Source organism: Bos taurus, chromosome 3, assembly GCF_002263795.3.
Source record: "Bos taurus isolate L1 Dominette 01449 registration number 42190680 breed Hereford chromosome 3, ARS-UCD2.0, whole genome shotgun sequence".
NCBI classification, from domain to species: domain Eukaryota; kingdom Metazoa; phylum Chordata; class Mammalia; order Artiodactyla; family Bovidae; genus Bos; species Bos taurus.
The window spans coordinates 111,470,756-111,495,335 of record NC_037330.1 but is presented as its reverse complement, the minus strand read 5'-3'; the positions used below and the strand labels follow the sequence as shown (position 1 = coordinate 111,495,335).

General features: G+C 45.7%; 1 non-coding gene across 1 annotated transcript; it reads right to left on the bottom strand.

The window, feature by feature from the left end:
* Nucleotides 1–842: 842 nt before the first annotated feature.
* TRNAC-ACA (transfer RNA cysteine (anticodon ACA)) lies at nucleotides 843–914 on the bottom strand. The gene has a single exon. It is a non-coding gene; the product is annotated as a tRNA-Cys (tRNA).
* Between the last annotated feature and the right edge of the window lie 23,666 nt (nucleotides 915–24,580).

The following is a 24,580-nucleotide window of genomic DNA, read 5'->3' as shown; positions in this document are numbered from 1 at the left end:
TGGGACAACATCTGCCCAGTCAGCTTCATAAAACAAAGTACAATGGTAAGAAATAAAAACACAAACAGTAAATAAGAAAACATCTTCACAGCCCAGACAGGACTAGACTGTCCACAGGAAGCCACATCACAGGGCACAGTGGCCATGGGCAACAGTACATCCCTTCCCTAAAACAGAGGAACCTAACTAGTTTTCCATTATCTCTTTGAGAGACTACTGCCACTCATATCTGTTAGCTAATAGTCTCTCTGTATAATTATTACATGTACCCAGTATTCATGTTCTGTGAGACTGTAAAATATATAGGACTTTGAAAGGAAGTTAAAACTTATTGACTATTTTATAATGCCTGGCCTGCTTTTTTACATACATAATTTAATCTATTCCATCCTCATAGCAACCCATCAAAATCAAATTAATATACCCATTTTACAAATGAGGAAACAGGCTTAGAGAATTGTATGACTTCTAGCTAGAATTTGAGTCCAGGTCAATTATATCAATGGCCTAAACAAAACTATTCACTGGACTTTAGGGATACCAGTCACTCTGGTCCCAAAATCTTTATGTGACCCTCTCAGCACTGAATTGAGTGGGAAATTTGGAAAAGAAGGGTCATTCTTTTGCATTGTTCATGAGGAAAGTCAATGAACCAGGAGAATAGTTTTTATAACAGTCCTTCATTCACAGTAAGTGAAAGTGAAAGTGAAGTCGCTCAGCCGTGTCCCACTCTTTGCGACCCCATGGACTGTAGTCTGTAGATTGTAACCAGGCTCCCCAGTCCATGGGATTTTCCAGGCAAGAACACTGGGGTGGGATGCCATTTCCTTCTGCAGGAGATCTTCCCAATCCAGGGATTGAACCTGGGTCTTCCGCATTGTAGGCAGACGCTTTACCATCTGAGCCACCAGGGAAGTTCATTCACAGTAGACACTTTTAATAATAAACAGGGGCTTCCCAGGTGGCTCTAGTGATAAAGAACCCAATTGCCAATGCAGGAGACATAAGAGATGACTGTTTGATCCCTGGGTTGGGAAGATTCCCCAGAAGAGGGCATGGCAACTCACTCCAGTGTTCTTGCATGGAGAGTCTCATGGACAGAGGAGCCTGGAGAGTTGAAAACTACAGGAACCCATAGATGCCATATGTACATGAGTAAAGCAGGCTGGAATGCGTGGGTAGGTACACATTCAGATGCTGGGGGGTTGTTCTGTCCATCTGGAGAACACAGCTTATGTCCCAGTTAACAAGGGCAGCCATCACTCAGCTGCACCATTACTCAGTGCTATCGAACCATTGCCAAGTGAAAAAGCAGGCTAACCTTGCTTCATCTTCCAATCTTTCTAGGCTCCAGACATCTGGAAATTTGAGTTACATCGCCAGTTTTTTTATTGTTGCCTATCGTACTAGGGGTAGGGCATAAGCTCTCGTGGAGGAGGTTGCCATTAACCCCATCATAGAGCCGCCAGAACTTACATGGGACTGGGGAAACAGGACTTCAGAGGGCACAAACAGAACCTTGTGCACACCAGGACCCAGGAGAAAAGAGCAGTGACCCCACAAGAGACCGACCCAGACTTGCCAGTGAGTGGTCAGGAATCTCCGGCAGAGGCATGGGTCGGTGGTGGCCTGCTACAGGCTTAGGGGTACTGAGTGCAGTAGTGCATGCATGGGACCTTTTGAAGGAGGTTGACAGTATCTTCATTACCTCCACCATAGTTTGGCCTCAGGTCAAACAACGGGGAGGGAATACAGCCCCGCCTATCAACAGAAAATTGGGTCAAAGATTTACTGAGCACGGTCTTGACCATCAGAACAACACCCAGTTTCCCCCTCAGTCAGTCTCACCCATCATGAAGGTTCCATAAGCCTCTTATTCTTCTCCATCAGAGGGCAGGCAGAATGAAAACCACGATGACAGAAAACTAACGAATCTGATCACATGGATGACAGCCTTGTCTAACTCACTGAAACAATGAGCCATGCCATGTAGGGCCACCCAAGACAGACGAGTCATGGTGGAGAGTTCTGACAAAACGTGGTCCAGTGGAGAAGGGAATGGCAAACCACTTCAGTATTCTTGCCTTGAGAACCTCATGAACAGTATGAAAAGGCCAAAAAGATGGGTCACTGAAAGATGAACTCCCCAGGTTGGTAGGTGCCCAATATGCTACGAGATCAGTGGAGAAATAACTCCAGGAAGAATGAAGAGACAGAGCCAAAGAAAAAACAACACCCATTGTGGATGTGACTGGTGATGGAAGTAAAGTCCGATGCTGTAAAGAGCAATATTGCATAGGAGCCTGGAATGTTAGGTCCATTCAGTTCAGTTCAGTTCAGTTCAGTCACTCTGTTGTGTCTGACTATTTGCAACCCCATGGACTGCAGCACACCAGGCCTCCCTGTCCATCACCAACTCCCGAAATTTACTCAAACTCATTCGAGTCAGTGATGTCATCCAACCATCTCATCGTCTGTCATCCCCTTCTCATCCCGCCTTCAATCTTTCCCAGCATCAGGGTCTTTTCAAATAAGTCAGTTCTTCACATCGGGTGGCCAAAGTATTGGAGTTTCAGCTTCAGCATCAGTCCTTCCAATGAATATTCAGGACTGATTTCCTTTAGGATGGACCGTTTGGATCTTCTTGCAGTCCAAGGGACTCTCAAGAGTCTTCTCCAACACCACAGTTCAAAACCATCAATTCTTTGGTGCTCAGCTTTCTTTATAGTCCAACACTCACATCTATACATGACCACTGGAAAAACCATAGCCTTGACTAGATGGACCTTTGTTGGCAAAGTAATGTCTTTGCTTTTTAATATGCTGTCTAGGTTGGTCATAACTTTTATTCCATGAAGTAAGCATCTTTTAATTTCATGGCTGCAATCACTATCTGCAGTGATTTTGGAGCCCCCAAAATAAAGTCTGTCACTGTTTCCACTGTTTGCCCATCTATTTGCCATGAAGTGATGGGACCAGATGCCATGATCTTCGTTTTCTGAATGTTGAGCTTTAAGCCAACTTTTTCACTCTCCTCTTTCACTTAAATCAAGAGTCTCTTTAGTTCTTCTTCACTTTCTGCCATCAGGGTGGTGTCATCTGCATATCTGAAGTTATTGATATTTCTCCTGGAAATCTTGATTCTAGCTTGTGTTTCATCCGGCCCAGTGTTTCTCATGATGTACTCTGCTGCTGCTGCTGCTAAGTCGCTTCAGTCGTGTCCGACTCTGTGCTACCCCATAGACGGCAGCCCGCCAGGTTCAGCCATCCCTGGGATTCTCCAGGCAAGAACACCGGAGTGGGTTGCCATTTCCTTCTCCAATGCATGAAAGTGAAAAGTGAAACTGAAGTCGCTCAGTCGTGTCTGACTCTTAACAACCCCATGGATTGCAGCCTACCAGGCTCCTCTGTTCATGGGATTTTCCAAGCAAGAGTACTGGAGTGGGGTGCCATTTCCTTCTCTGGATGTACTCTGCATGTAAGTTAAATAAGCAGGGTGACGATATACAGCCTTGACATACTCCTTTCCTTATTTGGAACCAGTCTGTTGTTCCATGTCCAGTTCTAACTGTTGCTTCCTGACCTGCATACAGATTTCTCAAGAGGCAGGTCAGGTGATCTGGTATTCCCATCTCTTTCAGAATTGCCCACAGTTTGTTATGATCCACACAAAGTCTTTGGCATAGTCAATAAAGCAGAAGTAGATGTTTTTCTAGAACTCATTTGCTTTTTCGATGATCCAGCAGATGTTGGCAGTTTGATCTCTGGTTCCTCTGCCTTTTCTAAATACAGCTTGAACATCTAGAAGTTCACAGTTCAAGTATTGCTAAAGCCTGGCTTGGAAAATTTTGAGCATTACTTTACTAATGTGTGAGATGAATGCAATTGTGTGGTAGTTTGAACATTCTTTGGCATTACCTTTCTTTGGGATTGGAATGAAAACTGACCTTTTCCAGTCCTGTGGCCACTGCTGAGTTTTCCAAATTTGCTGGCATATTGAGTACAGCATTTTCACAGCATCATCTTTTAGGACTTGAGATAATTCAACCAGAGTTGTATCACCTAGCTTTGTTCACAGAGATGCTTCCTAAAGCCCACTTGACTTCACATCCAGGATGTCTGGCTCTAGGTGAGTGATCACACCATCGTGATTATCTGGGTCATGAAGATATTTTTTGTACAGTTCTTCTGTGTATTCTTGCCAAACTCTTCTTAATATCTTCTCCTTCTGTTAGGTCCGTACCATTTCTGTCCTTTATTGAGCCCATCTTTGCATGAAATGTTCCCTTGGTATCTCTAATTTTCTTGAAAAGATCTGTAGTCTTTCCCATTCTATTGTTTTCTTCTATTTCTTTTCATTGATCGCTGAGGAAGGCTTTCTTATCTCTCCTTGCTATTCTTTGGAACTCTGCATTCAAATGGGTATATCTTTCCTTTTCTCCTTTGCTTTTCACTTCTCTTCTTTTCTCAGCTATTTGTAAGGCCTCCTCAGACAGTCATTTTGCTTTTTTGCATTTCTTTTTCTTGGGGATGGTCTTGATCCCTGCCTCCTGTACAATGTCATGAACCTCCATCCCTAGTTAATCTGGCACTGTGTCTATCAGATCTAGTCCCTTAAATCTATTTCTCACTTCCACTGCATAATCATAAGGGATTTGATTTAGGTCATACCTGAATGGTCTAGTGGTTTTCCCTACTTTCTTCAATTTAAGTCTGAATTTGGCAATAAGGAGTTCATGATCTGAGCACAGTCGGCTCCCAATCTTGTTTTTGCTGACTGTATAGAGCTTCTCCATCTTTGGCTGCAAAGAATATAATCAATCTGATTTTGGTATTGACCATCTGGTGATGTCCATGTGTAGAGTCTTCTCTTGTGTTGTTGGAAGAGGGTGTTTGCTATGATCAGTGCATTCTCTTGGCAAAACTCTAATAGTCTTTGCCCTGCTTCATTCTGTACTCCAAGGCCAAATTTGCTTGTTGCTCCAGGTGTTTCTTGACTTCCTACCTTTGCATTCCAGTCCCCTATAATGAAAAGGACATCTTTTGGGGGTGTTAGTTCTAGAAAAGACCCTGATGCTGGGCAAAATTGAAGGCAGGAGAAGAAGGGGATTACCGAGGATGAGATGGTTGGATGGCATCACCGACTCTATGGACATGAGTTTGAGTAAGCTCTGGGAGTTGGTGATGGGCAGAGAAGAATGGCGTGATGCAGTCCATAGGGTCACAAAGAGTCGAACACGACTGAGTGACTGAACTGAACTGATCACTAATCAGAGTCTAGTTTGCAAACAAGCATTAGTCCTTCTGTCACTTTCTTCTTTTCCCCAGCTCCTTGGGAGATCAAAAAGTCACCCAGATACCACAGGGGCTATGAACAAGCAGGACATTGAGACAAGAGGGAAAATCAGGCCCATATTCCTGAGATGTGTCATCTCTCCATTGGGAAATAGTTTCATAATCTTGGCTTGAATTGTAGGTCCTCACTCAGTACAGCTCTTTATGATATTGCTTTAGATTTGAGGCTCATAAATGTAGACTTGGGAATAGACGAGCTTATGTTGCATGTGTTTCCTCTTATTTCTATAAGCATTGTGTTTTAAGGACATGATTCTCAGAGGATTAAGAAAATGTATGATTCCATGAAACGAGAGGATTGCAAAAGTGAACTCAGTTATGAAGTTTTGATCCTACTTGGGCCATGATGGTGTAAATATCACCAATTTTTCATCAAGATGGAAAACAAAAATAGCTTTTTCATAAAGATGTCATGAGGATTCTTTTATATGTTTCCTTCTCTATATCTGGATCCCTCACTTTCCTTATTTTCTAAGGGTTAAGCCTAGGGAGGGGTCTTCTAAGCTAGAAGGCAGGTACAAAGCAAAGACAGGTCACTTAGGAGTCACGTAGTCCTGGTGCGGTAGACCATTTCATTCCACTTAAAGATTCCCTGAAAGAGAGCTGGATATCTCCCCCATCCACCTACTTTGGGCTTTGCCATTGTTTTGGCCAATGTAATATAAGCAAACTTGACATATAATATGCCTGAGCAAAAGCTCTAAGCTTGTGGTTCGTGTCAACCTCTTGCTCATCACTTCTGCACTGAGAATGAGTGTGGCCCACACAGAGGAGGCTTCTTTCACTTGGGTCCCAGAATAAGTGGATCCATAGAGCAGACACACAGCTGTCTTGCAGCTGCTGACATGCAACGTGATTGTAAAGTAAATGGATGTTGTTTTATCCTGGAAATAGGGAGTTTGTTATACTTCCAAGTTAACCCATATACCTGGCTGTGTTACTTCTCAGATGTGTGAGCACCAGAAAGTTGCTTCCTTTTTTCAATCACCCCCCGCCCTCCCACCACCAATTCACTGATTCTTGTGTGATCAGTCTTGTTTTAGACCCAGGAGATCAAAGAGGAATAAGACAAGTCCCCGCAACGGGGGAGCTCAGTGTAAAGTGGGAGATAGTGAGTTAAGGGCTGTAGAAGGGGCCAGCATGAGAGTCAGGGGAAGGACCCCTGACTCTGTGAAATTAGGTAACCATGCAAAATCCTGAGGAATAAATAAGCCAAAGAGGGGGGGGCGGTGGGAAAGAAGGGTTGGGGAAGTTTTCCTTGCAGAAGAAACATCATGGGCAGAAGTTGGTGACTTCATACGTGAACCTCACTGAGAAAATGCAGACTCACCTCCCAAGTCGGTGTGGTCCCTGATTTGTGCCTGGGGCTATGTCCAGACGTGGAGATGGCTCCTGTGGAACATGAATCGCTTCGCTTTGGGAACTGGCTGAGGAGAGTGGCAGTTCTCGGAATTGAACAATTTTGGAGTGGCCCCAATACTAGGCGCCAGGCACCAGGGCAGGAGGAGGAGAGGCTGGAGCCCCGGCTGTTGCAGTCTCACCACAGTGACAAAGAGTGACTGATTCCGAGTGAATAATTTACTTGTGTTTCCACATTCATCAGCCCAAATGAAGAGTTCTCTCATCTGAACAGAACGGATTGCCCGAGTTAATCCCAGAGTCTGTCTGAGGGAAGTGAAGCATGGTAGAAAAGTAACATGGAAGGCTTGCTGCTGGGAAATATATTGAGTCCGAACAGGAGAGAGATGAGAGAGGGGCGAAGTAACAGTCCAGAAGAACAAGGCTCCTAAGTGCTAAATCCTGTATTAGCGCCAAACAAGTTCAAGCTATTTCATTTCAGTCCTAACTATACTCAGTTACACCTTTGTCTTTTTTTCTTTTGTTATAACTCAGAGCAAAGGATTTCAGCAGTATTAACCCAGACTGCTTTGTTTTCTCTCTCTCATTTTTGACTAATAACAAGTAACAACACTTGGGTTTCACTGGCTACTTCACCTGGGTTTTGAGTGCCTACGCTGTGCCAGTCACCATTCTAGGCACTGGGCAGACAGCAAGGATAAGACCAAGTTTCTGCTCCACGGAGCTTGCACCCTTCTAGACAGTCTTTGTCCTTTGAAGTGACATCGGTCAACATGCCCACCAAGACAGCATCTGAAAACTCTGTCCCTGCTCCAAGACTGTAGAGTTTCTCTGTACCAAGTCAGCTTCAAGAATGTTCTCTCATTTGATCCTGACAATACCTCTGCAAGGTGGCTGTTACTGATCCCATCTCAGATCAAGAACACCAAGACTCAAGGTCAAGGAATTTCCTTAGAGTAAAGGATATAAAAGGCTGATGTAACTGGCATTGCTGTGGACATAGCCCCAGGCATTGCTGCTCTGAGCTCCTGTGCCTCTCACATATCCTCACTTTTTGTTTTCTTTTCCATTATAGTTTATTACAAGATATTGAATACAGTCTCCGATGCTGTACAGTAACTCCTGTTGTTTATCTATTTTATATACAATTGTGTGTATATGTTAATCCCAAACTCCTAATTTATCCCTCACGACCCTTTCCCTTTGGTAACCATAAGCTTGTTTTCTATGTCTGTGAGTGTTTCTATTTTTCTAAGTAAGTTCATTTGTATCTTTTTTTTAGATTCCACATATAAGTAATACTATACTTGTCTTTCTCTGACTTACTTCACTTAGTATGATAATCTCTAGGTCCATCCATGTAGCTGCAAATGGCATTATTTCATCCTTTTTCATGACTGAGTAATATTCCATTGTCTATATAACCACATCATCTTTATCCATTCATCTGTCGATGGACACTTAGGTTGCTTTCATGCTTTCATGCTTGGCTATTGTAAGCAATGCTTCTGTAAATACTGAGATGGATGTATCTTTTCAAATTAGAATTTCCTCTATATCTTCCCAGGAGTGGGCTTGCTGGAATCCTTACTTTTCTAACTCCCGCTGCTCTTGGCTGTGAAGTAAAGTCTACATGGGTCCCAGCACACTCCAAAAAGTCCCTTCATAAATGGGACAGTATGGGTGAACTTTGAGAACATTATGCTAAGTAAATACAACAGTCACAGAGGAATAAATACTGTGTGATTCTACTTATGTGAGATATCTACAATAGTCAAACTCAGGATGCAAGAAGTGGAATGGTGCTTGCAAGGGCTGAGAGGGAAGGGGAATTGCTGTTCAAAGGGTATGAAGTCTCGGGTATGAAGTAACTTATAGTTAACAATACTGTCCTGTACAATAAAGATGTGTTAAGCGGGTAGATCTCCTATTATCTGTTCTTACGAGATACACTTCCCTTGTGGCTCAGCTGGTAAAGAATCCGCCTGCAATGCGGGAGACCTGGGTTTGATCCCTGGGTTGGGAAGATCCCCTGGAGAAGGGAAAGGCTACCCACTCCAGTATTCTGGCCTGGAGAATGCCATGGACTGTATAGCCCATGGGGTCGCAAAGAGTCAGACATGACTGAGCAACTTTCACTTCACCACATACACACAGACACACAAAAGAATACATTCTATCATCCTGTGAGCTGGAAATGTGAGCCGAGTAATTAAGACCCAGAGTCTTGAGTGAGTGGGGAGAAGGCAACGAAGAAGAGGGCCACTGGCTTCTCCCCTCATATGTTATTACTTATTCAATCAATCAGTAACTACTGAACACAGACTCTGTGCCAGGTACAGAAGCAACAGCAGAGCAGACCGACAAAATTCCTGTTTCCCTGGAAATTAGATCCTACTGAGAAAGGCAACTGTGAGCAAGTAAACAAACATCCAAAAAGATGATTTCAGACTAAGATAAGGGCCCAGAAGGAAACAGGGCGGTAAGGCTGTAACTGGAGCTGGCTTGCAGATATGGTGGCCTCTGTGAACACAAGCATTTGAACAGAGACCTGAGGGGTAAGAATAAATCAGTCATGCAAAGAACAAAGAATCCAGGCAAGAACATTCCAAGTAAGGGAACAGCAAGTGTAGCCTCTAGGGGTTGGGGAGGCCCATTGTATTCAAAGAAAAGAAAGGGGCAAAGCATGGAAAGGGGCCTTGTGAGCAAGGAGAGTGTTGCAGGATTGGGCTGGAGAAGTGAGCTGGAGTCAGGTTATTCCAGGACCATGTGTTGCATCAGCACTCTGGGCTTTACGCGAAAAGCTACAGGAAGCTAAGGGACGATTTGAGCAGAGGGCTGAGGGATAAATCATGAGCCCATCTCCCTCTTTTAAACAAATATCACTCTAGCTGATGAATGGAGAGTGGGCTGTAAGGGGGAGAAGGAGAACTGAAGAGAATACTTTGGAAGCTATTGCAAGGGACAATGGTCAGACTTGAGCTCTGGAAGTGGGACTGGGGAGGGAGGCAGGAGAAAAGACTTGAGATACATTTTGGAGGTGGAACTGATCAGACTTGCCCCTGGATTGGATATACGAGGTAAAGGAGGACAAGGATTCCTCAGATTTAGGTCTGAGCCATTGAGTAATTGAAGATAATGTTTTAATGCTGTGGAAAACTGGGGGAAGAACAGAGTGAGGACCCATGGGGAGTAGAAATCAAGAGATGTTGATTGAAACCCCACTTGCAGACCATCATCTATGTGTCCCCGGAGCTGAGGCCAAAGGCTTTGACCCTGTGGTGTGTCTGGGAGAGATGATCAGTATAGAAGTGGTTGGGCATTGTTAGAAATCTACCTTTCCTTGGGGAAAAGGATTTATTTCAGGATGGGTAGTCAGAAGTAGGTTTCTGATTCTCACAGATAGTGGTTTTTGTTTTGTTTTGTTTTTTCTTGAACAGTCACCATCTTCCCTCACCTTTGGAAGCTGGTTTTTTTTCCACCAAAGGCAGAGGACCTGTTAGGAGAGGCAAGGCTCTGGACCCAGGCCCCTTGTCATCCCTGAATCCCCTCATTACCAGGCTGTCCCTGGGATCCCCAGAGCTGCAAAAGACTTAGAGACCACAAAGCAGAGGAAGAAAGTGACATTAGCTAGAGACCACGGCCCCGACTCTCCCCAGCTGACCCCTCCACCACCATCTTCAGTGCTTGCGTGTAGGAAAGGCATTCAGTGAGCTGCGGGCACACTCTCCTTGAGCTGCCTATGGGCACGTCACCATCAGGTTAAGGGACCTGATGTCCCAACCCAGAGGTCAACAGACTGTAGCCCACGGGCCCCATCCAGCCTGCGCCTATTGTTATGAGTGACGTTTTCTCAGCTCACGGTCATATCCATTCGATCACACATTGCCGATGACTGATTTTAAGCTGAATCATTGTGACAGACTATTTATCCCTCACAGCTGCAAATATTTACTATATGGCCCTTCATAAAGAACATGTGTCAGTGCCTGGCCCGGCTAATTAGACCAGGAAGCGTATCTGTAGAACTTGGTGCTCATTTCCCTCCTCTGTGGGCTTCCCTGATGGCTCAGTTGGTAAAGAATCTGCCTGCAATGCAGGAGACCCCAATTCAATTCCTGGGTTGGGAAGATCCGCTGGAGAAGGGATAGGCTACCCACTTCAGTATTCTTGGGCTTCCCTTGTGGCTCAGCTGGTAAAGAATCCACCTGCAATGGGGGAGAACTGGGTTCAATCCCTGGGTTGGGAAGATCCTCTGGAGAAGGGAACGGCTACCCACTCCACTATTCTGGCCTGGAGAATTCCAAGGACTGTATAGTCCTTGGGGTTGCAAAGAAGCGGACACGACTAAGCGACTTTCCCTCCTCTGCAGCTTTGGCATCCCTGTCCTAGAGCAGCTGCCTGGGCAAAGCTTCTTGTCCTTCCAGCAGACCCTAGGTTATAGGAATGACCCTAGGAAACACCTCCAGACAAGGTACCCTAGGACCAGCCACGTGGCCTCACAGCTTCTAGACTGGACAATAATTTGGGGGTTGGAAGATCCTCTAGGATCCAACACTGCTTATGTGAGTGCTGTATGCTAAGTCGCTTCAGTCATGTCCAATTCTTTGTGATCCTATGGACTGCAGTCCACCAGGATCCTTTGTCCATAGGATTCTCCAGACAAAAATACCAGAGTGGGTTACTCTGACCTCCTCCAGGGGATCTTCCTAACCCAGGGATCAAACCCGTGTCTTTTACATCTCCTGCCTTGGCAGGTGGGTTCTTTACCACTAGTACCATCTGGGAAGCCCCCAGTCCTGCTTAACCACCAATCATTTTAGTCTTACCCATATGTCCTCAGAAAAAGAGTGTGTCCAGTGCTTCACCATAATGGTGACAGGACACACTCTCATCTCAGCTCTCCCTTCGTGTCCTCCTGCTTCCACTGTTGCTACCCACTGTCTAATCTCTGCCTTGTTTTACTCCCCCCACTACAGAGAGTTGAGTTTGACTTGTAAGATGACGTTTTCCTTTGAGTAGAGCTTTCTGGCTAGACCGAGTCAGAGGCTAGCTCATCTACCCCTTGGCTTAGGTGCTCGCCTATGCTGGCATCTGTGGGGGTTGGGTAAGCATGGTTGCATAATACCAGCATGACAATTTTTGTAGAAAGAATCCAGAGTCATGGGCTAATGGGACTGCCTGTTTGGAGACTGCATCTGCTCTGTATTTTGAGGAATATTGACATAGGTATTATTTCCTTCAGGTGGATTGGAACAGTCCTCAGAGCCTCCCATGTTCAGACGTAGGGGTCCACAGGACCTGGCTGGACAGTATACCTGCCCCATAAACCCAACATCCATCACCAGTAAACTCTCTGCTCCCCAGGAGCAATGTTTCTCACGGGGACCTAAGGTAGACATAGAGGTGGCGGACCAGTGCAACATCTTTCATCTGACTTGCTTGGGAGCCTGTTTTCATTCCCTCTCATACTTTTCCTCAGTAGGGCATTTCTCTCATTCTTTCCCACAGACTTTCTACCCAAGACAGCTTCTCCACGAAGCTCACAAGCTATTCAGAGAAATCTGAACTCCCCATTCCTCAAAGTCTTCAGTGAAGCATGCAGAATTCAGTCATTTGGCTCATTCAGACTTTCCAGATGTCTGATATTGGACAAGAGACGCATACCGCTGATGGATGGCAGTTTTTTACCTTCTACCCACGTGTTTGACATGGTGCAGATGTAGGCATTTGAGAAAGAAGATTGATTTACTTTATTAATGAAAAGGTGATGAAATAACACAGGGGAAAGTTTTGACAAGCCACGCCTAATCCCACTGTTCTAACACAACCACCGTTTCCACTTCTGCACATTTCTTTCCTGGTTTGGTTCATCTCAGATGCGTGTAGAAATAATTGCAAGCACAGTGGTCCCACTGTTTGGTGATCTGCTTCTTTCCTTCATCATTTCATCATATATATTCTCACCCTCTGTTTTCACATTATCTGTGAAATTGTTGATCTTGACTTCATAATAGTCCTTTGGAGTAGATATACCATTTCCTTAGTGTAATGATTAATGGTCTTTGGGTTAGCCTGCTTCATCCAAAACCGTGCTCTGTGATCTTGGGAAAATAAGCAATTTAACTTCTCTGAGCCTCAATTTTTACATCTGTAATGTGAAATCAACATTAATCTTTGAAGGACATTGTCAGGGTTAAAATGAGACAATGTGTGTGTATCCGTCAGCATAAGCTGTATATTGTGTTAACAAACAACCCCAAGTCTCAGTGGTTTAAAAAACAAAGGTTTGGGACTTGCCTGATGGTCTAGTGGTTAAGATTCTGTGCTTCCAATGCAGGGGGTGCATGCTCCATCCCTGGTCGGTTAGCTAAGACCTTACATGCCTCATGGCCAAAGAAACAAAACATAAAACAGAAGCAACATTCAAATAAAGACTTTAAAAGTGGTCCACATCAAAAAAAAGAATATTAAAAAAAAAGTTTATTTCTTCTTCAGGTTAATTGGTGGTGGGAGGGGTTGGTGGTGGCGTGGTTCTGCTCAATGCAGTTACTGCAGGACTCAGAATGACCGGGTAATCATGTGTCTGCTGTTGATAACTCTCCCGACAGAATTATATGGCACCAGCTACCAACAAAAAGGATCAGAATGATAATCTTACCTTGTTTGAAAGGGAAGAAACTGGAAGCATTTGATAATTTCCACAACAAATGACCGTGGGATTATATGTTCTTATGCTTATTTCCACAGCATGTAATTAAAATGGAAACATACATGTAAGGTTCTCAGCACTGTATCCTAGGAGCAAAGAGAGCACTTTTATAGTTGTTGCTGTGCTTGTCAACTTTCTTTGCAATCATAGGTAGTATTTTGATGAATATCCTTATGCAGAAGTTCTTTGCTCCTACTGAATAGTTACCTAAGAATGAATCATCAAAAGTAGTATTAAATGACTAAGCTTTGGGGTCAGGCAGAGGAGAAGTCAAATTCTGGCTCTAAAACTTAACCATACGGGGAACCAACACCAGAAGGTATGTGAAATCAGTGGCAACTAAACCACTGCTTCGGTTTCCTTGCATAATCTGATTTAGATTTTTTACCCTTAACATAATATCTCCCATTGGTGTGTAAAATTTTCTAATTTATAGTCCTCGGTAATAGCCAGAGCTAATGAACTTTTTCTGTTCTGTATAGTGTGCCGCCCTCTCTACAACTCTAGTTTAATTTCTGTCCTGTGATGCTAGTGTATGGAGGCTGCTTTGTGCACCTCCTGAGGGTGAGCTCGGCCTTGCTGAATTCTTATTGGTTGAATGTACTTGAGGTCTGCCAGCCGGTGATGTCATTCACAAGACCTGAGTTTAAAGAACTTCTTTCGTGGAAACAAGAGTGATGTGTATACTTAAAAAAGAAGCATATCCTTATTTTCTGCGTTGGATCTTAGTTGTGGCACATGGGCTCTTCATTGCGTCGTGTCGGCTCTCTAGCTATGGGACCCGGACTCTCTAGTTGTGACATGCAGGCTTAGCTGCTCTGCAGCATATGGGATCTTAGTTCCCTGACCAGGGATTGAACACATGGCCCCTCATTCCAAGATGGATTCTTAACAACTGGACCACCAGGAACATCCCCGACAGGCACATTTTACATGGCGTGTGTTGCCATGGTCTAGCCCAGACACAGGGTCTAGCCTGAGGCCCCAGGTTATGACCTGCTCTTAGAGTCTGCCTTACGGTGGGTGAAAAATTTGCTTCTGACTTTGAACAAGCTGCTTAACAAAGATGTGCCTTCATTGAATCCTTGGTAAAATAGACACAGTAACATGTTGGCATCTAATATTAATAGATGCAATGAACCTGATTTCCCTCCTCCTGCACAGAGACAAAATATCTTCGTGGCTTTTGCGAAGCACATTCATACTGGAAAAAGGATGTTTGTGGATTTGTTTATTAAATATTTAGATCAGTGGTTCAGAAACCTCCACTTCTATCAGAATCACCTGGATGAACTTAAAAACACTAATGCCTGTCCCTCCCCTGGAGACATTCTGATTTAATTGGGCTGGAGTGTGGCCTGGCCATTGGGAGTTTTAAAAGCTCCCCAGGTGATTCTAATATTCAGCGAAGTTTGAGAACTGTTGACTGGACCAATGGTTCTCAAACTTGAACATGCTGCAGAATTCCCCAGAGGGCTTATTAAAACCCAGATTGCAGGGACCCACCTCCAGAATTTCTGATTCAGTGTTTAGTAGATATGAGGTTGGAGCCTGGGAGTTTGATCTCTAACAAGTTCCCGGGGAATGCTGATGTTGCTGGTCCAGGGTCCACTCACTGACAGGCATTGATGGATGATACCATTTGCTCTCTGTGCATTTCTCTCCTGCGAAGGGCTTTGAAAGGGAAAATGGGGACAGGCCTTTGGAAGCAGGAAAAATGGACAGAATGTCCTCTCTGCATCTACCCCAGACCTGAGGACTGTGGGACTCTTTCCTGAGATGCTGTCACGACAGGCAGCCTGGTCCGCTGCTTTTTTCTTTTAGAAACTAGCAGCTGGCTGAAGAGCTCAGCCCACTTGGCTCAGCCAGCCTGAGCCACCAGCCCTCGTGTGAACTAGAGACATCAGTCTCCCTCCTTCCATTACCTCCATTAGCACGGTTATTTGTAGCAATTCCTCTTCCTGGCTGCCTGGGATATAAAATGCTGACTGTGAAGCCACACTTGCTGTATGAAGCTTCAGGACGGAAAGGAGGGATAGGATGGTCTCTGACCCAGGGGACCAGAGTGGCATGAAGCAGAGGTGGGGGGAACAGGATGTAGTTGTAGCCCCTGATCTGGGGGTGGAGGGGGGGACTGCAGGCAGAAGAGGAACCTGGGCAGAGTCACTCTGAGGCCAAAATATTCCCAGATTAGCTGGCCTTAAGATACTTGGGCAATTTGAGGATAGAGCAGGGGATTTATTTCTCTATCATTCTCCAGATAGTTGTGAGAAAGTGGTGTGAGAGCATGTCTTGGGGGTGGGGGCTAAAATGTGGGGAAATAGTGGAGAAAAGATAAGGATGGATATATAATATTTTTGCGTATTATCTGAGTGATGAGTGTGTACATTCTGTGGCATAGCTAAGGCATAACTTAAATGATCCTCAGTTTACAGAGGGAAGACGCTCAGTCCTACAAGCCCGCTGCTTTGGCAGACAGAAGCATCTCCAAATGAACAATAGCAAAGCAATAGTAATAGCAACACTTACGCAGCACTGTCTCTGTGCCGGGGGCTATGCTGAGCGCCTTCCGTGCGTTAACTCGTTTCACCCTCACATCAACCCTAGGAGGTAGCGACTCTTATGATTCCTATTGTATAAATGAAGAAAGTGAAGCACAGGGAGATGAACTGATTTGCTCAAGGTCACACAGCTAATACGGACTTGGTCCCAGAGTCCCGGTTCTTGGTCCTGGAGTGGCTGCTTGTGAGGGATTCCAGCACCTGTAGGGATGTCCCCTGTGAGTTTCATTTGAAATATGTGGTCAGTTTCTGTGGACTGGGAGAAAGAACCCGGCTCCTTTCTGGCCACACCACTATTAAATCAAGTGTGTAGGCTGAATTTCACTTCTTTCTAAGGTTGCTTCTTTTCCTGAAGTTTCCTCCTGCCACGTGGTGCCTGGAGTAGCTTAGGCAAGAGACTGGAGCTTCTGTGTGAGCAGGCAAAGTTACCCGATTACCTCCTCTTTCTGTGTCCCATTGCTCCTCCTCTGGGTGCCCTCAGGATGCCCCAAACCCCTATCATCTCATCTCCCCAGACATCCCTCCCACAACCCTTCTCAAAGCAGCCTCTCCTTACTGTCTTCCAGAGACCTCATAATACCCTCAAATAAGTCCAAAGCATCTGTCACTAGAGGGAGAAAACAGTCATACATTTTCCCTCCCAAATTCTAACCACCTCAAGCACAAACCCACTCTGCCTGTCATCTTTCATGCTCCCTTTTTCACTCTTCCATCCTCTTGTCATCGCTCTTTTCTACTTGGAAGATACAGGAGAGAAAAAATGGGTAGTTGATCAAGCCAAGGTCTGGTCCAGCTCTGACATTTATCAACCATGAAACTGATGACAAATCCCACAGTACGGTTACAAGCAGTGACTACAGCATCAGACATAGGCTCAAACTCTGGCTCTGTCATTTGGGGCCTGGGGTAGTGACCGAATCTCTCTGTTTCTCTGGTCCCTGGTCTGCACAGTGGGGCCAATAACTCTGATCATGTGGGATACAGGGAGAAACAAATGCCTACCCACCGTGGAGTGCTCAGAGCAGCGCCTGGCACGGAGCACAAGCTTTCAATTAACAGTAATTATAAGAGCTGTTAAAATGATTACTCTCTCCCTGGCCTCAGTTTCCTCAGGGTTGGACTGCTTGATTTCCCAGGGCCCTCCCAGCTCCGGCATCCTCTGACTCATTGGCATCCTTCTTGTTTCGGGTTTTTTATTAGATTTCTCCAACTGACTCATCTTTTTCCATCTCTCTCCCTTATCATCACCCTCCATGAAAAAATGAACCTTCCTTCCTTTTGTGTGCAAGCTACTGCCCCGTCATCTCTGCCCAGGGGAGGGGTATGGGGTCGAATTATCCAAGCCAGCCAGCCCCCTGTGCACCACCACTGCTTTGAGTCAGATTCCTCTGGATTTATAAGGCACCGGAGGAGTAGGTAGTCGATATGAATAACCATTACTTTGGGGAGGGCTTTTTCTTCTCCCTCTGACTGATGACAGCTAAATTACTGCTAAATATAGGCCCTGAATTTGCATGAATCTGCAGCTTGCCACAGCCAGGCTGGGGGTTTTATTGACAGCCAAGGCGCTGGAGGCAGGCAGGCACCTGCTCTAACACACCTCTTCCAGAGGAAGAGTGGAGTCAGGCGGAGCACCCTCCCTCACCTCCTCTCCAAGACTCGAACTCTACTCTCCTAGCCTCTGGGCCTCTTGGTTCTCAGGGAAGAGCCTGGGCTTTGGGTTTGAATCCTAGATGTGCCCTCTAGCCAAATGTGATACTGAGCAGATGACTTAACCACTCCTCACTCCCCCTCTGGGGCTTCCCAGGCGGCGCTAGTGGTAAAGAATCCTCCTGCTAATGTAGGAGGCTCAAGAGACTCGGGTTCGATCCCTGAGTCAGGAAATTCCCATGGCAACCCACTCCAGTATTCTTGCCTGGGGAATGCCATGCACAGAGGAGCCTTGCAGGCCCCAGTCCACGGGGTCTCACAAGAGTCGTTCACAACTAAAGCAGCTGAGCACGCACACACACACACGCCTCCCCTCGCCTCAGTTTCCTCACTGGCACAATGAGTTAATTATAGCATAGAATGGCTAGTCCTTATCTCAGATACCTAGTTTCCTGATCCTGGTGGCTCAGATGGTAAAGAGTCTGCCTGCAATGCGGGAGGCCTGGCTGCAATCCCTGGGTCTGGAAGATCCGATGGAGAAGGAGATGTAAATCCACTCCAGTATTCTTGCCTAGAGAATCCCATGGATGGAGGAGCCTGGTGGGCTATAGTCCGCAGGGTCACAAATAGTTGGACACGACTGAGTGACCAGTACTTTACTAAATCACATTAAGAGAAGTTTGGAACTAGGCTGTTCTAAGTTTCTGTCTCACAGGTGTACCAGCGCATTTGTGTTTTTTAGGTTACTGTTTCAAAATTCCAATGGAACTTCCCAGGTGGTCCAGTTGTTAAGGCTTTGCCTCCCAATGCAGGGGACTCAGGTTCAATCCCTGGTTGAGGGGCTAAGATCCTGCTTGCCTAGAGGCCAAAAAGTCCAGAACATAAACAACAGAAGCACTACTGTAACAAACAGAGACTTGAAATCAAACCAGTCAGTCCTAAAGGAAACCAACCCTGAATGTTCATTGGAAGGATTAATGTCGAAACTGAAGTACCAATATTCTGGCCACCTATTGCAAAGAGCTGACTCTTTGGGAAAAAAAACCCTGATGCTGGGAAAGATTGAAGGCAGGAGGGGAAGGGGCGACAGAGGATGAGATAATTGGATAGCATCACCGACTCAACGGACATGAGTTTGAGCAAACTCCAGAAGACAGTGAAGGACAGGGAAGCCTGGCGTGCTGTGTCCATGGGATGACAAAGAGTCAGACGTGACTTAGTGACTGAGCAGCAATATAGACTTTAAAAATAAAGATTTTTTTTTAAAGTCCATATTTTAAAAATCTAAAAAAAAAAAAAAAAATCCCAGCATGGCAGCTCCAGGTATCAAATCTTATCACAATCAAATTCAAAGCAGAAAAAAGGCAGCTGCTTTCCTTGTCACCTCCCTTTTCATCAAGGAGCATAGTCTTGCATAGAAACTCCCAGAAGACTTCCCTGTTGTAGCTCATGGCAACCACAATAATAATAAGCATCATAACTATAGTTACACTGATGGAGCACTTGGGCACCTTCTAAATACTTGCCTGGGTTAACTTGAAAGTAAAAGCATTAGTCACTCAGTTATGTCCAATTCTTTGTGACCCTATGGGTTAGCTTACTTAGGAAAATAATCCCAAGAAATAGGTGCTATTTCTAAGATGCAGGGAGGTTTAAAAATCTTGCCCAAAGCTATTCAGCAGATAATTGTCAGAGGTGAGATTTAAACCTAGAGAGATTATCTATAGAGCTCAGGCTCTGTCACTGGGGTTGAGTGAAGGTCTTGTCCAATGGTTCAGTCTTTGACTCTGGTGAAAGCTGAGATGCTGGAATGGAGAAGGAAACTACTTCCCTGAGCACATTAGACTTGCCAAATAAGGGTTCTATAAGCTAAGGATGAAGTGGGAAATGGCTTGGTGTACCTACCTTCCTAGCAGAATGTCCCTGTTTTAGTCTGCTGAGGCTGCCATAACAAGGTACCCTAGACTGGGTGACTGAAAAAAAAAAACATTTATTGCTCATGGTATTGGAATTTTGCTAAGTCCAAGGTCAAAGTGCCAGCAAGGTAAGTTTCTCCTCTTGAGCGGTAAGCAGCTGCCAGCTTGTTGTGAGCTCACGAGGTGTTTTTCTTTGTGTGTATACCCAGGGGGAGAGAGCGAAAGAGAGAGCGAGAGAGCTCCCTGGTGTTGCTTTGTGTTAATATAAGGGCACTAATGCCATTATATTAATGGGGGTGGGGCCCCCATGACCTTATCTAACCCTAATTACCTCTCCAAGGTTTCATCCACAAATACCATCACACTGGGGTTTAGGGCTTCAACATGTGAATTTGAGAGGGAACCCTATTCAGTCCATGGCAGAACTTTAGTGCCTTTCTCAAAGTTGATGTCCAGCAAGAAAGAATTTCCCTCTCTTATTCCTCCAATCATTGATTCAATTTGTTATTTTGAAGACATAGTCTGAGACCAACATGAAGCCACCACAGTCTAGTTGGACAGAGAAGATAAGCAATGAAGTCACCACTCATGAAGGTATCAGTGTAAGGGCTGAATGCCTGGGCTTGTTCAGAGATGTGCCAGATGGAGCAGCTGGTCCAGCTTTTCCTGTTGACCACAGTGGCCAATCTACTGAATGTCCAGATCTATCCTGAGCTGAGATGCAGCAGAGCAGACCTCAGTTAACTCAGAGACAGATTTCTGGACATCTCGGTCTAGACCATTTGGAGATACAGAATCTCAGCTGCCAGACAAGAGTTTTGGAGAAAGATGATTTTCTATGGAAGAGAAAGCTGAATGAAATGTGGGTGAAGCTCTGGCTTATGACTCTGACATCATCAGAAGGTATTTATGGAGGGATCACAATGAAGGGGACACAGAGTGAAATGGGGTCAGGTCCAGCCAGCCTGCCTGTTGTGTCTCAGCTGGCAGGGCTGCAGGTGGGCTGATACTCAAGTGAGGAGCAGGCAGAGCAGTGGCGCTGCTGTGAAGTTTGGAAAAAACATCACTGAAGGAGGAGCATTTGAATTAAGGGTCCGCAGCATAGAGGTGCCAGTTGTCAGGTGGAAGAAGCCAGAGCAGGAGTGGAAATGCTGGGGTGCCAGCTGCCTGGAGCTACCGCTGCCATCTGAGGGAGAAAGCCAGAGACCTGACCATCCAGAGGCGGAATCCAAATCCTCATAAAGAGTGTGGTTGCTGTATTTATCAAAATGCCAGAGTATGAAAGACCATGAAACAACATGCCCCTAGGGCATCGATGGAAGGGCCAGGCCAGGACAAGTGATAGGGGGCATGGGTGCCCAGCGGTGCAGCTCCAAGACTGAGTGGGTCTGAATCCCAGCTCCACCGTGATTCACTTGTGGTCTTAGATTATGACTGAAACCCTTCACCTGGCTCATAAAGATGATGATAGTCTAGGATTATGGGAGAGGTGTGTGCAAAGTGGTCAGAAGCATCTGGCATTTAGCAGAAGGGACACTCTGGGCTCTGTCTTTTTGAAGCTGATGGAAAGGTGGATGGAGACAGCTTGTCTCCATCCTATGGGCCTTTCTGCCAGTGAGAACAGCCACCCCTGGCTTTCATGATGAAAGACCGGTGCTGGAACAACGTCACCCAGGGAGAAGCGCTTTGAACCCCTTCTTTATGGAAGATGAATCAGTGGTCAGCTTCACGTTGGAGGCAGACCCTCTAATCTCAACTTCTCATCTAGTTTTCTGCCACCTCCATGGCCTCCTCAGGGAAGGTCTCAGCCCCTTTGTTCTGCAGGGTCTCAGCCCTCTTTTCCCTGCCACGGCCTGGACTAACCCTGGAGCTTGGATCCCGGTGGCATTTCTGAGGGCTCCAGGCAGCATCATCCATTCAAGTTGCACCCCTCTGGAGCCGTGGCCAGCCCTGACCGCCCATGGTGCCCAAACAGCAGGAAATTTTGTCCTGGAAACAGCAGTGAGTTAGAAATAGTTTTGACTGCTCTTTGCAGAGCAAAAACAGAGAAATCCCTGTGGGAGACTGGAGTCGCTGCCTGGCTCTTCTCTGACCAGATCCTATAGATATTTCTACCCCCTTCATCTAATCCTTCAAAGCACTGGTGGGCGACTGAGGGTGCTCTGCTCTCTGCCTGTGTCTTTACCTTTCCCCTCTGCCATAATGAGCCTGGTTTGGTTTTACTTCTGGAATCCCAAGAAAGCCTCAACTCTGCATCTGCCTCTCCCTTAGTCCTTACCCTGTACCTCAGAAACATCTTTTACTGCTCATCTTGCCAGGAGCATTCATTTCTCTTGGACCCTGATCTGCTGGAGCAGGGCTGCTCAGGCCCTCCTAGCTCTTGGATTCTGTTGCCCTGGCAGGCTTCCCTGCTCACCAGTTCAGTCCGCAGTTGCTCTGCATACCTGCTATCTCTATATTCTTGTCCCCGGATGTGTCTGCCGTCTTCCCAGCATGGCCAGCAGCCGGCCAGTCCCTACTCAGCTCGAGTGGGCCTGGGAGCTAAGAGGTTGGAAACATGGACCCTAGGACACCATCTCTCACTCCCCTGTGGACTGCAGATTTGGATATAAAATATTGTGCCAGTGTGCATAACCCAAGGTTTCTTTGAGTGGTACATGACCCACTAAGAAGTTAAAACTCAGTGAATGAGAGTTCTTCTGAGTACCTCTGATGTCACAATGCACCTTTGCAGTCAAGGGTAGGGCTGTGTCTTATTCATCTTTGCATCAGTTGTTCCCAGTTCAGTGTCTGACACATACAGGTGCTCATAAAATAAATGGTCAGTGAATGAATGGACTAAGATGTGGTACATCTTGAACCCCTTGGAGAAAGAAGGAGCTTCCTTTCCAAGGCCCCTTTAGATCAACATGCATTTCTGCAAAGACACATCCAGCTGCAGGGAGCTCCCTCTTTCCCAAGTTAACTCTCTCCATTGCTTTCCTCTACAGAGCTGGGTTCTGTCCTTCTTCAACTTTTCCTCTCGGTTCATGCTTTGGCCTGAGAGGCTGCCCAGGATTCATTCCACCTTTGGGGCCCTTTAAAGGATCATCACATCAGAAGTGCAGGCATCACCTTCTCAGCCTCTGCCAATGGATGTTACTGATGTTTGCTGTACCCAACCAGTCCCCTCCCAAACAAGCAGAGGGGTAGTTCCCACCCTCTGGGAGGTGTCAGCCTCAGACAGATCAATCCGTGACAAGTCTCTGTTCCCAGATAGAACATAATTCTCTTGATACAACAAAGAGTGTCAGAACAAAGGAGAGCTTTTGAGCTCATATCAACTAATCACCTTAATATACAGACAAGAAGACTGATGTCATCAGAAGGGAAATGATGTTCCGTGGCTCACGTGTCTGGAACCAGGGCCAGTTCCCCTGGCTCCCAGCCCTGTGTTCCTCTTTCTGTGTTCTGCAGCCTCCTTCCTGCAGCACAGAGGAGTGACCGGAGTCTTGCACTTTCTGATCGTTTCCAAATATATGTTCCTATTGGATTGCCGAATTTTCCTGGATCTCCCAGAGTCTGGGCACCTTCTTGCTTTACTGAAGTGAAGAAGGTCTTGGGGGTTAATCTTCAGTTGTTTGTGGATGTATTCATGGCTGCCAACTTCAGATACAGTTGACAGTAGTGTTTACAACATAGTCTCAGGGGACTTCCCTGGTGGTCCGGTGGTTAAGACTTCATCTTCCAATGCAGGGGGTGTGGGTTTGATCCCTGGTCAGGGAGCGAAGATCCCACATGTCTTGCAATCAAAAAATCGAAACATAAAACAGAAGCAATATTCTAACAAATTCAATGAAGACTTTTAAAGAAGACATAGCCTCTGGAACAGACTTTCTGGGGTTTAATCCTGACTCTGTCACCTGGTCCTTCCTAGCTTTGTGATCTTGGGCAAATTGTTTGATGTGCCTGCACCTCATCTATAAAATGGGGTAAATTTTCACTCATAGGGCCATTTGGCCCATAAATGAGAAGGAAGGGTTTAACTCAGCACTGGCTAAGTGCCAGCTGGTGAGTCCTGATTTCCCTGCATTCGCTGGAGCCAGTTTACCTATACAAAGGCCTGATCTTACAGTGACCCCCTTCTGTGCCACCAAGAATGGCTCCAGGTATATTTGAAGTGGAGCTCTGCAGTGTTGCCTGTCTCCAAAGGAACTTGGTTTGCAGGGTTGCTTCTAACAAACCCACCTGAGGAGGCTGCTTCGCTAGGCAGTGGAGTATGGGGTTTAGAGCCAAAAATGGCTCTGAACCCAGCTGCCTGGGTTTCAGCCCCACCACTTTTGAGACATCAGACCCTGGCCAGGTTACTTTGCTTCTTTTTGACTCAGTTTTCTTATCTGCAGAGGGGGGGTGACCATGCCTCTGAGCACTAGATGAGAATTAAGTAACACATGCGAAGGACAGTGTTTGATATTCAGTAGATCATTGTTAGTAGTGATATTGGCTAATATTTATTGAGCATTTAGAGTGTGCCAGGCACCATTTTAAGTGCTCTTAGATAGATTAATTCATTTAATCTTTGCAACAACCCTATGAAATAATATGAGTTTTATCCTATTTTGCCAGTGGAAAAAAGTAAGTCATGGAGAATTAAAGCAACTTGTTTGTGAGTGAGATTTCCAGCCAGGTGCTCTGGCTTTGGTACTCACCCACTGAGTTACCCCTGAACTCCATGGGGTGGGAGTACCACACACAGCAGCTGTGGCTACAGAACTTTCCACTTGGCATTATAATTTGTGATGTATCCCATTCAGGACTGAGTCTACCTGGAGCCATCTTTCTCCAGAAAGCCTGGGTCGGCATTGGTATCCAGATTAGCATGGGGAAGGAGTGGGAGAGAAAATGACCCCTGGCAGAGAATGACTACTAAATTTACTGTGTACTAAGCTTTGACCACGTACCTAGGTTGGCAACCCCGGGGCAAACCAGCTGCTGATGCCATCTCCTAGGGTGCACCTGGCAAAATCTGCCATGATGATTTGGAACAG